Genomic DNA, 13,465 nt, shown 5'->3' with positions numbered 1-13,465 from the left:
TGTGGCTGAGTAATATTCTAGTGTAGTATATATCACATCTTCTTTATCCATTCATCTGTTGATGGACAAGTTTCTATAAATATTATCACTTAATTGACATGTGACTAATCTGTCAGCCTTTGGCTGGTTTGGCTTGAATCCTCAGAAGGTATTGATTACCCTGGGGTGGGAAGGCCAGGACTTCTGCACCTGCCGAGCTGGGGGCTTTGCCAGAACTGGTTCTCCCACCTGATGAGCCCCCCACCCTCCTGTGCCTGTAACTCCCCATCCTGACCTCTCTTCTCCATGAAGTCTCGCTCAGCATCTGTGTCCCTTCTCTTCTGGTGTCTCTCCCTGTCTGGGGCTCTCTGTCTTCTGCTGTCTCTGACTTCAGCCATCAGCCCTGTCTCTCACGTTGATTCCTGCTGGCTCCTTTCCCCTGGCTCCTCTGGAGGAACAGGAGGTACTTGGTCTGCTTGGGTCAGCAAGAGCCTCCTATTCTGTCCACAAAACACCGGCTGTGGTTCCTGTCTTCCCCCTGTCGATGCCACTTGATTGTCTCTCAGGCCAGTTCCTGAGTCCTCAGTCCATCCAGGTTTCCTGAGAAAGTTGGCACGGGGGTGGTCCTGGCTGGTAGGTTGGGCGGGGGCTGGGCCGGGTTCCCATGGGAAAGCGTGTGCCTGTGTGTTTGTGTGTTCTCAGCCTGTGGTGACACAGCCCCCCGCCTCTTGTGGCCCCCTCTGCTGGCTCAGCCTCCTCAGCCGTAGACCACCTGGGTTGCCCCACGTGGAGAGAAGTCGGGACCTCGGAGCCCAGGGAAAGGAGGACTGTGGTCCCTGGCAGGACACGGGGGCGAAAACCACGCACTTCCTGGCGCGCCCCTTCCCGGGCTCCCAGCTTGGCCCCGGACTCAGGGAGGGATGAGAATCTGCAAACCCCGGCTCCTCCACGGGGCAGCAGGGCAGGAGGGCAGGACGTGGGTTGGATGGGTGCCCTGGCTGAGTGTCCTGTGGCCAGTCACCTCATCACTTTGAGACTCCTGCCTGGGGCTCTAACAGTGAGAACACTGGACATGCGAGTCTTATTGGTGGTAGTGAAGTTACTAGAAATGTGAAGATGCAGGTGTGGCACCAGGTAGGCAGCCTCCACTTCTCACCTCGCTCTTTGTCCTTCATTTTCTCTTCCCTCCTTCCTCCCATCAAGTCATTAAGAACCCTCCAGGCTCCCTGCTGACATATGAGGCCCCGGGGGACTGTGCGTCCTTGTCTTGAGGGATCTCAGGTGATATAATACAACAGCAGCAACAGAACTAACAATAACAATAACAGTAATAAAATGCAGACTCTCAGATCTCACCCCAGATCTCCTGAATTAGAGCCTAGATTTAAACAAGACCCCTGGGTGATTCAAATGTACATTAAAGGACTGGTCTCAGGAACTCCAGTCCTAGGTTCACCCTGACCCGACTACTTACCAGCTGGGTGATTTGGGGCAAATTGATTAACTTCTCTAGGTCTTAATTTCCTAATCTGTAAAATGAAGAGAATAATAAAAAGTTACCCCCTAGGGTTGTTGTGAGAATTAAATAAGACAATGTGACCTGAGGGCATGTGTTGGGCCACTAGGAAGGACCCCCGTCAGCGTGAGTGTGATCAGGTTTAACTGCCTGTGTCGCTCTGCTCCTCTGGCCTGTGGATTAATTCTGATATTAAATAAGAAAGGCTTAGCATCTCACACACAGCGGAAATCCCAGAGGAGTGAAGTGAAGCCTGGGAGCCAGACATCCCGGGTTCAAATTCAGCCTCTGCCTTTTGCCAACTGGGTGACCTCAGACAGGCAACGTCTCCAAGCCTTTGTTTGCCCACCTGTGAAATGGGGCTGTGGTAAGGTTTAGCTGAGCCCGTCTAGGCACCGAGAGTGCTGACACCTAGTAAGTGCTTGGTATCAGTTTTCTAGCCTAGAACTGGCACATTGTCACTTCCGTCGCATTCTGTTGATGGGGACAAGTCCCAGAACCAGTCCAGGTTCAAGGGGAGGCAAGTGGTTGTCCTTCTCGTTGGGAGGAGCTGCAGGTGTGTATAGGGATGGGAGGCATTGCTGGCAGCCCTGTTTGTCCCATGGGTAGAGAAACTATCCATAGGAATTCCACTGTCAGCTCTTGAACTAAAAGTCTCTCCTTCTTTACTAGAATAACTATTGCTATTGGTTATAGCATCTGGGCTATCATAGACGGGCTGTAACAGAAGGCAGGGCTTGCTAACTCTGTGTGAGGAAGGTAAGGACGTTTCCACTCCATAGATAAGGCCTGAGGTTTCAAGGATGACCAGGGTGGAAACGGATCTGCAGGAGCGTGTCAGCACACCTCCCCCACCGCCCACTGCTGTCCCTGCAGCCCAGGCCAGGCACGGGGAGAGAGGCCCCCACCAGGGGAGTCCAATGGTTGGGGGTGGGTGTCTTAGGCATAGGGGTAGGGCAGACCAGCTGGCTCTGGGTAGCGTGTCTGAGCCTTCACTCCTGAACTATTCAAGGCCCAGCCAGCTTCATTTCCAATGGCGTTCTCCCCTCTTTCATTTGAGAGACCAATTACCGAGCGTTTTGTACCACAATTACTGGCATTAAAACCTCTCAGTTCCATTTGATGAATTTTAGTAGTAATTGAAGAGAGGAAGCCATCACACAGGAGATTGTCCAACAGAATCTGCCCACTCTCTGAACTGTGAATTCCAGCCCTCCCGAAGTGGCCTCGGGGGCCCAGGTGGGGACTGCTGCTCACTTGCCTCCCACAGGGATGTTGCCCAGGCCCATGTGAATGACCGGCTCTGCCTGGACAGGTGATGGGAGATGCCTCCAGCCAAGGACCGCCAATTCTTAGGGTCTGACATGGGGAAGGGCTGGGGAGGGGTCTTCAAGTTCTGGTAACTTGTAATCTCCACTGTTTCAGGGCTGGGAGCCGGACTGGATTCATGCCTTCCTTAATTTATTGAACAAACACATCTGTAGCATTTACTGGGTGCTGGCCACTATTCTAAGTACATGACAAATATGAACTTCCTTAATCCTCATAGCAACTCCAGAGTTGGGCACATTATTATTATTTCCATTTGATGGATGGAGGAAACTGAGGTTCAGAGAAGTTCATTAAATGACTCAAGGTCACACAGCTGGTAGGTAGTTGAGCAGTGCTCCAGGCTTCCTTTTCTTGTTTTCTCATTCTCTTGTGGTGTCTCCCCTTGGTATTTAGGAAAGCCTTAGAATTCCTAAGTATGCTGGGGGAGTGGGGGGAAGGGGTCTGGCCACTCCTAGCCTGGAGTGACAGAGGAGTCTGGGAACCTGCTTGGTGGCGGGGTCAGGAATCGTAGTGAAATCTCTAAGGAGGGCGAGAGACTCAGGGCCCAGAGTCAGGGCCACGTGGTCTAGGAGTCTCTCCTCACCTGAGGCTCTCAGTCCACACCCAGGCCACAGAGTTCCAGTTTGTTTTGAGCAGAAGAGGTCAACTCCCTGGGCCGTATTTGGTTGCCTCCATCCATCTGGCAGTTGTTCCGGGCCCTGCAGTGAGGAGGAAGGATGGTAAACCTTCTGCCTTCATAGATTCCATTCCTTTGTAAATTCAGTCAGATTAATCTGGCACAGCTCTGTGGCGAGGACATTTGCAGATGGGGAAACAGGCTTAACAAGGAAACGCCACTTACCCAAGATCTCGTGGCCCAAGTGTGGCTGAGTAAGGCTTGAAACTCAGCTCCGTTTAACTCTCAGATCCCTGCTCTATCCACTGCATCCACTACCTGTCCATCAGGACAAGGGCAAACCATTCACATGAGTGGATGGGCCCCTAGACACCATCTGCGGGCACCTCACTAGCCTGCAGTGGGCATTGTCTGTGTGCCTGACTGTTGCCCCTATCTGACTGGGAGATCTGGTCTGAATTCTCTTCAAATCCACCCCAGGGCTTGGCCCACTGGCAGCTTTTGGTAAATGGCTATTGGTGGGGCAGTTGAATGGGGAGTTAAAATGGAAATGTTCTGGCATCTGAAAACCTCGCTGGAGATAACTCCCTTTCCTTGACTTCTGAGGTCAGTGGCTGAGTTGGTTTCGCTGAGAAGAAACATGGCGGCTCTTTCCAGGAAGGTCACTGGGTTTGGTCTTTCTTAGAACTTGGAGATGTTAATTCCACAGTCCCACTCTTTCCTGTAACTAACAGCCCAGCCTTAGGCCAGTAGTCCTCCGAGGGTTTACTCCCCCAAGGCTCAGGCAGAGTCTAGGCTGGGGTCAATGGCACAGGGCAGGTGAGGTGCCGAAGCTCTGGGGTCTAGCTGGGGAGGGATAAGTGTACATGTCAGGGGACAGAAAGGCTCCCTGATGGCTTCAGATCAGTGGATCTCAACCTTAATGGCGTCAGAGTCACCTAGAGAGCTTATTTAAACAGAGATTATAGGGCTCTACCCTCAGAAATTCTAATGTAGGTCTTGGTGGGGCGAGAAGAGGGTAGGGGAGAAGAGAGCTGAGAATTTGCATTTCTAACAGGTCCCAGGTGACACTGACACCGCAAGTCTGGGGACCAGACTTTCCACTTTGACCAGAATGATGACTTTGGCCGTTTCTCCCTTGGCCCTTCCCTTGGAAGGTGTACCCGCTGGCCCTGGGCTGTGCTCCTACCCCAGCCCGCCCCAGCGTGGTGTGAAGGGGTGCTGGTGACAGCCAGGGCCAGGGCAGTTCAGGCAGGACCACCAAGCTGATGGGGACTTTGCAGAAAGGACCCTGGGGCAGAGCACGTGTGGCCACGGGAGGCAGCTGTGATGCTCACCACCAGGAAGGGACTGAATCAGAGACGGGGGCGCCCCACAGAGAGCTCTAGAAAACCCTTCTGAAGCAAAGCTGGGTGGCTGGGTGGAATAGTAGGAAGATCACGCAGGGAAGGCTCTGCTAGAAGTCTCTGGCTCTGTGTGTGTGTGTGTGAGAGAGATTTTGAGCAAATTACTTCCCTTATTGCCTCAGTTTATTCATCAGTAAAGTGGGGCTAATTATACTTTCCATGGTTGGTGTCAGGATATAATTGAGATTATAAACGAGACAGCTCCCAGCACGATACTGCCATTCAGTGTCAGTCCCTCTCCATTTTTCCATTTTCTTTCTCCATCCCAGAGATTTCATACCCTCAGTTAGCTGGGGCACCCCTCTGTCTTCCAGCTTCTTCCTGTCCTCTCCAGCCACTGGACCATCAGTCTACGTTATTATAAAAAAGAGGCTGAATTTTAATTTGTGGAATGTTGCTTTCTTCTTTTTCCTTTTTTTTTTTTAAGAAAAGCCTAATTAGGAAGCCCGTTAAATGCCTGCAATTCCAATATAATTCTATTAAATTCTCCCTGTAAAGTTAATGTTACAGACTTTTTAACAGATGTTTTAATTAGGCATTGTTATTAAAGAGAATACTGTAGAAATTAAAACCAGACCCTAAATGGGGGAAGAAAGGCAGTTTTCTTGTGCTGGGTAAATGGTGGCAGCCGCCCAGCGAAAAGCTGTTGGCAGCAGGTCATGAAAAACACACACAAAAGGAGAGGGAATGCTTGGCACGATCCACAGTGCTCAGCAAGAAGGAAAAATGCCCGTGCCTGGTCCACTCAGCCAGCACAGCCTCTGGCCCAGCACAACCTCTAGCCCCGGCACTGCGGAAAGTGGGGAGAGGGGTTGGGGAAAGGGGCAGAGGTTTGCTGGCCAGGACTGACAGATTTGGGGAGGGTGTCTCTGACTATTGGGGTTGATCCATTTAGGTTCCCCTTATCTGCTCCTCTTGGCAGCCATGAGTCTTACCCATTTTATAGCAAGGCGACTGAGGCTCAGAGACCTCTAGGCATTTGCCTGAGTAGACACAGGAGGGACGTGGATTTCCTGCTGGGTTCAGTTTCTCGAAGTGGAACTTGGATTTTCTGCTGTCTGGTGCTGGTTCATTACTGCAATCCAGTGGGTATATACGGCATGAGCTTGGAAGACAGAAGGACCTGGGTTGAAGTCCACGCTTTGCTGCTTGCTGGGTGTGTGTCCTTAGACTAGTTGCTGCATCTCTTTGAGCCTCAGTGTCCTCATCTGTAAAATGAGGAAATAATAGGACCTATTGATTCATGGGGTAAATTGAGATACTGCAAATAATGGACTAAACACAGGGCCTGGCAGATGGCGGGTGCTCAGGGAGTGACAATAGACATAATAAGGGCTTTTGGCTGGTGAGTGGCAGGGCTGGGGCTCCAATCTAGATGGTCTGCAGCACTAGGCTGTCCCCTACCATTGGCTGCCACTGCTGGGCCCTGTTATCTGGAGAGTAACCTCACCTTTGATGCCAGCCAAGTAAGGGATCGGCCGGAGAGTGTGGCTGGGCTCAGGTAAACCGTCCTGCCCCTGGAGATAGAGTCACTGGTTGCCATGGAGACCCCAAGTGAGCTATCTGGCTCTCTCAGAGATGAGCCACACAACCATGGCTGCTCTAACGATGGGGGAGAGGAGTGAAGCTGGAGAGACCTGGATTCAAGTCCTGCTTCTTCTGGTGGCAGTCGTGAAGCCACTAGCATATTGGCCTGTGGTTCTGCTCCTCTGAGTCTGCGTCTTGCTATCTCCTTCTCCTGGGCATTGAGCCAAGGGTCTGGGCAGGAGGGAATGCTTCCAGAAGGCATCGAAGTGACTGACACACCCTCTGGGTGCATCCAGTGACATCCTCAGGTTTACCTTTCCCAGGGGGTAATTTTCCTGTCCATCCTCCAAGTCTGTCAGCCTGAGATTATTCAAATAATGTTTATTTCGGTCCCGTGACCCAGATAGATCTGCCATGAGCACTTTCTTGGGAGTTTGAAAGGGAGAAATAATTGAAAGGGGAGCCACCACGTGGGTCTTGTCTCTCTTGCCCCTCTTGGGGGAAGCTCCGCTCCTTCTAACCTGTGCCCATTGGAGCTGACACACGTTTCCCTCCCCTCCCACCGCCTCCATCACCACCACGCAAGTCACCCTTCTGGGTTGAAGGGGAGGTCCCTGAGGTGACTCCTGGTCAGGATGACCTTTGTTGGGGCTGTCGCCATGGGAGCCCTGAGGTGCTGGGGACACATAGCCTGGCATGCAGCAGGTGCTTAATCTCTGCTGGATGCTGGAAGATGACTTCATCTTCCCAGCCGCGGGCCTCCTGGGCCTTTTGTTTCAAGAACATAGAACGATTCTTCTTGGTCACCTTTCTTTGTAGGTGGAAGAGTGCAGGAAAAAGACTGGCTCTGAAGTGAGCTTGCCTAGGTTTGAATCCCAGTCCTGCCCCTTACTGCTGTGTGCATCTGAGCAAGTGGGTTAGCCTCTCTGAGCCTCAATTTCCTCATCTGTAAAGAGGGGATGGTAATAATATGTCCAGGCCCCAGGATGCTTATAAGGATGACATGGAAGAATGTTCCTAAAAGCATCTAATGTATAGAAGAGAGTTATAAAAGGGGTGGGCAGAGCAATTACAATGTGTGTACACACACACGCATGCACCCCACACACTACATAGAGAACGTACAGAATAACCCCCAGACTGGTCACATAAGTTCTCTCTAGAGATCTGAAGGTTTCTACTTTTCTCTCCAGTTGGAATCATTTTAAAACCATGAGTCAGCACTATTTTTTCATTAATAAATCAATCAGCAAGAAACCCAACGAAGAAACCCCAGGGTGGTTTGGAGAACACAGATTGGTGGGAATCAGCTGATTCACAAGCCACCTGGCCCACTGGGGGCTGCTGGGCCACCACTCTGGCTGGGGCAGTTGACCTAGCCTTGGGCCCTGAGCAACTGGGTTTGAACCCTGGCTCTGTGACTGCTCAGCCATGTCCCTGAGCCTCAGTTTCATGGCCTATATAATGGGAATAACATAAGCTCCCTGCAGGGCCGTTTTAGGGGAGATGAGATTGGGCATGAAGCATCAGGATACGTGCACACGCCATATAAATAGCACTTTCAGTGGCTCTGGGCTTTCCTGTTGCTGCCTCTGCCCAGGAGGCTGGACTCACCCCCTGAGGTCAGGTGAAAGGCCTAGAAGTATCCCTGGGTCACTAAATCCGACGGGCGTCGGATGTCTTCATCTCACTTTGCATCTCAGTGGCATCCGCACTGCCGCCCTCTCTCTACTCCTGGACACCTCTGCTTTCCTTAGCTTCTGTGCCCCATCCTCTCCATGTGGGAAGAGAAGGCGGTGGGCCTGGCTGGCTTATGTGGACCCCACAGCGCTGTATTGTGGGTGTGGGAACTTCCCTCTCCTGGAGAACCTGCAGGTGTAAATAACTCTCTGGCTCTGATGATGGGGAACCCAGGAATGTAGGTGGCCTCTAAATGCTAGAAGAGGCCGGGAAATGATTCTCCTCTGGAGCCTCCAGAAAGGATTGGAGCCTTGCTGGCACCTTAATTTTCACCCAGTGAGACCCATTTTGGACTTCCCATCTCCAGAACTGTTAGATAATAAATGTGTGTTGCTTTCAATCACGAAGTTAAGTGGTAATTTGTTACGACAGCCATAGAACCCTAATACAGGAGGGGCTCTGTTGAAAGGGTCAAGGTTTTACGGATTAGGAGTGAATTTCTTCCAGCCCCGTCGTGACATTGTGTGGCACGGAGCCTCAGTTCCACCCAAACCCAGGAGTGGATGTGGGTCTGCATGGCCCTCAAACATGCCCCCAAACAAGCCTGAAGACTAGAGATTAAGCAGCCAGCTGCCTACTGCATGAGGGTGCAGCTTTCTGGTCTGTGGAAGGGGCATGTTGGCAGGTAACAGAACAGCATCTCTCTTCCTCTCCAGATCCATGACTTGCAGCTGCCTGTATAGGGAAGGTACCACTTAAGACCTGGATTTCCTCCCCAGCCCCACTACCTCTGCTGTGTGATTCTGAACACGTGATCCCATCTCTTTGAGTCCAACATCTCAGCCTGTCAAATGGGTGTCACGCTGTCCTCCAGAAGTTGATATGGGTCAGTCGAGGTCCCGTCTGTGAAGCACCCAGGACAGCTTCCAGTTCGAAGGGGAAGCTGAGATCTGGGTGGAGATCCAGTGCGGGGAAGGTGGGCAGCCTTCACCTGGCCTGCCCTGCCAGGAGTCCCTGCAAAGCTCCCCGGATATTCAGCAGGTACCATCCGAGCATTAGCTTGTCTATTTGATGAATGTGAGTTCCACACCCTGCTGTTACCCTATTGACAGATGTGTCAAAGGGATCCCTTTCGTGTTCCTGAGCACCTTGACAAAATGTTTTCCCTGGCATGCAGGTCCCTTATTTCACAGGGAGACACAGTTAGACATTTCTCACCGCTTTTGCCAGGCCCCAGGAAGCTCCAGAGAGTGCTGCCCACAACTTGCATTTGAAGTAACCAGGAGGCAAAAGCACCGACTCATGACCTCTGTCGGGTCCTGGAGACACAGGCTGGCCCCATGAAGTTCAGGTCACCAGCGGGGTGGGTGAAAGATGCAGATCTCTGGGCCTCACCCCCAAGACATTCTGGGTATGGATGTCTGGGATGGTGCCTGAGATTCTGCGGCTTAAACCAGCTCCCCAGGTGACTCGGATGCAGGTGTCTACATACCCTTCTTTGAGGGACAAATGTAGTGCACGTGGCTAGAGCTTAGCACCAGGCAGACCTGGGCCCAAACTCCATCCTATCAGCAGTGTGACCTCGATGGTGTTCTTTCACCTTGCTGGGCTCCATTTTTCCCATCTGTAAAATGTCCTTGTTTTAAACCAACACAGCAGAGGGTTTTCCAAGTGCCGGGCTTTTAACGCTAGCGCTTTGCATCACCTCATTTGATCTTTACAACAGTCCTCAAGGTAAGAACTATTATTTTCAAGTTCTGGAGGCCTCTCTCAAGATGACCTCCCCCCTTTGTATTTAATTGTGGTGCTTGGTCATGGTGAAGTTAAGTATCTGTAGAGTACCTAGCATAGTGCTGGGCTCATAGTAGGTGGTTGATAAACACTTCATGGTCCCTGTCCTGACCCACTGCCCCAGCACTGGATGGGTTAGGAGTTGTTGAAGATCTGAGAATGGGGTTTGCAGGGCCCGGAGGGGCTCAGAGCCCAAGGATGAACCTCAATCCATTGGTGAGAATTCCCCGAGGCTTGCTAACACAGGTGGAAGTGAACTCAGAGAAGAAAGGCATGCATCCTGCACTGGCTTTGTTGGGATAATTATCTGAGTGAATAAAGAGAAGAGGAGCCTTCCAGATGACGGGATGGGAAGCCCTGCAAAGGAAGGGTCAGCGGGGAGCTGGGATGGCTCTACTATAGGGGGAACCCTCAGCGTGGGTGATTCTCGTGGGCTCTCTGGAAGTCATCCCCTCCTTGTGGGAGCCCTGCTTAGTCCAGGCGAGCCTCTTCCAGGGAAGGCCTGCATCAGCACTGTGGATAAATGGAGCTACGTAATTTTTTCCCCCAACTTTATTGGGAAGTAATTGATAAGTGTAATTATGGAGCTACATTATTGACACAACTATAAAGCTAGTTCACTTTTTCAACAGTAAAGCAAATCATACCAAAAAGAGCGAAGAGGGAAAATGAATGAATAAATGAGGTTTATTGTTTCCCTTTATTGTTTTATAACAGGTTAGGTTTCACTTTCTCACCCGCAGCCTTTCCCAGCTGAGTTTAACCATCTAAGTCCCATGGATCAGCTAATGCTAAACTCCCTCTGCAGTTCTGCTGAGAACTTCAAGGTCAGAAGTCCAGTGTTGGTTTTTCCTTGAGTTGCTAGAATAGTTCTTTCATTCACCCAACAAATATTTATTGAACATCTACCGTGAGTGAGGTGATATTTTGGGCACTGGAGATTCATCAGTGAATAAGGTAGGCAGAAGCCTCTGCCCTCGTGGGGCTTACCTTCACATGGGGGAGAGAGAAAAACCCCAAATAAAGACAAAAAAACAACTGGGACAAACAGGAGAAAGCGGGTTGAGTGTCTATGAGAACTCTCTATACTAATTTTGCTGTTTTTCTGTAAATTTAAAATTAAAACTCAAAAACAAACAAACAAAAGATTATATATATTTGATTACGAGTGTTCTGAAGAAAAGTCCATCAGGAAAGGAAACAGGAAGCGAGGGAAGACTCTGAGGCAGGAGGAAGAGCTGTAGTTTTTGAAAGTCTGGTCTCTTTGAGAAAAGTGATATTAGAGCAAAGATTTGAAGGAAGAAAAAAGAGCAAGCCTTGGGCCAGGCGGATATTTGGGGAAAGAAGGCACCAGTTAGAGAAAATAACTGGCACCCAGTGGTATCCAAGGGGGACCTCAGTGACCCCAGGACCTTGTACACCCTGTGTCGCCTGCTCCTGCGCTGAATAGGGCTGACCTGTGTAAACGATAAGAGATTAGAGAAATGTGACTTCTATGGCTGAGTCATTAAAGAGATTACAGTTTCAGCCTTGCTTTCCCTTGGGTCACTCACCCCACTGGAAGCCAGCCACCATGTTGTGAGGACACTCAAGCAGCCCTATAGATGGTCCACAGGAGGAGGAGCTGAGGCCTCCTGCCAACAGTCAGCCCTCACTTGCAGGGCCACGAGTAAGCCAGCTTGGAAGCAGATCCTTCAGCCTTTAGATGCCTGTGGCCCTGTTGACACCTTGACTACAATCTCATGAGTGACTTTGAGGCAGAACCACTTAGCTGAGCCACTCCCAGATTCCTGACCCACAGGAACTCTGTGAGATTAAATATATCTATGTTTATGTGTGTGTATGTATATATATATATATATAGCTTTAAGTAGCTACAGATTGGGCTAAAGTGTTATACAGCAATAAATAACCACTATACGTCTTGAGGTGGGAGCTTGTCTGGTGGCTTGAGATGCTGCGAAGAGGCAGTGCAGTTGGAGTGGTGGGTGTCTAAGGTGGAGAACAGGAAGAGACGAGGGTAGAGGGCCTGAGTCAATCTTCCTCTTGAAGAGAAGCTTTCCTCTCTGTGGGTATTATTATTATTATTATTTTTTCCAGCAACTGGCCTCTCCTGAGTGTTTCTCAGGCCCAGACCTTGGGAACAAGTTCGTGACGCCCGTTTTCTTCACTCCTCTGGTCTTTTGAGATGGACTGAAATCTCCTCTTCCCAGGAAGTCTGTGGGGGTGTCGTCCTTCCTGAAGTGGTTTCCATGAGCCCTCATGTTGAAACTGGGCCAATACCTCTTTGGGTATTTTTTTTTAAAGGCCAGGTTTATTTTGGTAGTGAACTAGCACAGATTTGGACAACAACAAAAAGAGAGAAAATGGATTTGACTAATTAAAAACAAGTTGTTCAAGAGAAAAGTTCACAGGGGAAGTGAAGTTATAGGGAGGCTGAAAAGATGGTTAAAGTTAGGTGGGCAAAGATGGTGGGTGAGGGTGGTGGGAACAGAAGTAGTGAAGATGAGTGGGTCTGAGGAGGCTCGCCACTCTCTGGGAATTTGGCATCGTTGGTGTGGAGAGTGGGAAGAGGGTGTGGAGGACAGGGGAGTGCAGTGACAATGGGAGAGCTCTGGAAAGGGAGCTGGGTGTGCAGGACTCTGTGCCTAATTTGCATCCTGCCGGTCAGAAGTTCTCACTGCAGGTAGCTTCCAGTCCTTCAGAGTTGGGCTCCAAATGGTGGGCCATCTGAGACCTAGTTAGGATGATTTTGGTTGTAAGGGTCATAAAATCCATTTTGAATTGGAATTAGGGGGAGGGAAGGATATTTACTGATTTACATATATAAAATGACCACGGTCTGATGTAATCAAGACCCAATAACTCTCTTTCATCCTGCCTTGGCCATCCGTGTTGGCAACATCCTCCTCTAGGCTTTCTTCTTGTGCTTGCAAGATGGTTGCCAGCCTATTTCTAGGGTTGAATCTAGCAGAAGAGAGCACTTGTGTTTGTCCCAGCATACCCAGTGTCTTGAAATTTACCTTGATTGATGATTTGATTCATGTAGATCACGTGCCTACTCCTTAACCAATGACTACCACCAGTGGATGGAGAACTTTGACGCGCAGGCTTAGGTGCCACCCCTGTAGAACTCATAGACTGAGAATAGAGTTGGGTGGCTGCTCAGATGGGAATCAGAGGCTGATGCTACCTGTAGGTGGATGAGTCATGTGACAAGATGCAAAAGGGCATATTTAGCAGAATAGTCAAGAATGCTCTTTTGTAAGTATGTAAGAGAGCTTGGTCCGGACACCAAATCTATTTAAACTGATACATAGTGTGGAAAGGTCTCCCATTAAATAGTCAGATAGTGGTGTCGGCCTTCATAGATTCTGTGGGTTGTTGTTACACTGTAGCCTTGATCACATCATCATTATTATTGATATGTTTCATGTTATTCTGAGTCTTTTAACCCCCTGGTATTAGAGTGTTGTTTGTTGCTATAACAGAAAAACTCTACAGTATTATTGGCTTAAAATTATTTTCCCTCAAGTGAAGTCCAAAATGTGAATTTTTGACTGGGGTGCTGGGGCTCTGTTCCGCAGGATCACTCAGGGATTGAAGCACCTTCCATTC

The 13,465-nt window shown here is 49.9% G+C and overlaps 2 long non-coding RNA genes across 3 annotated transcripts in view; one reads left to right on the top strand and one right to left on the bottom strand.

Annotated features, from left to right (window-relative positions):
• LOC140687293 (uncharacterized) overlaps positions 1 to 13,465 on the top strand; it is a 193,690-nt gene that overhangs the window by 106,144 nt on the left and 74,081 nt on the right. The gene's annotated exons all lie outside the window — the stretch shown is intronic.
• LOC140687292 (uncharacterized) lies at positions 3,463 to 6,356 on the bottom strand. Its single transcript, XR_012061489.1, has 3 exons — positions 6,300 to 6,356; positions 5,785 to 6,057; positions 3,463 to 3,525 (listed from the first exon to the last, which is right to left on the bottom strand). It is a non-coding gene; the product is annotated as an uncharacterized lncRNA (long non-coding RNA).

The sequence above is a fragment of the Vicugna pacos genome, chromosome 19 (genome assembly GCF_048564905.1).
Source record: "Vicugna pacos chromosome 19, VicPac4, whole genome shotgun sequence".
NCBI classification, from domain to species: domain Eukaryota; kingdom Metazoa; phylum Chordata; class Mammalia; order Artiodactyla; family Camelidae; genus Vicugna; species Vicugna pacos.
Note: the sequence above shows the minus strand (reverse complement) of the source record. Positions and strands in the feature narration are given on the sequence as shown.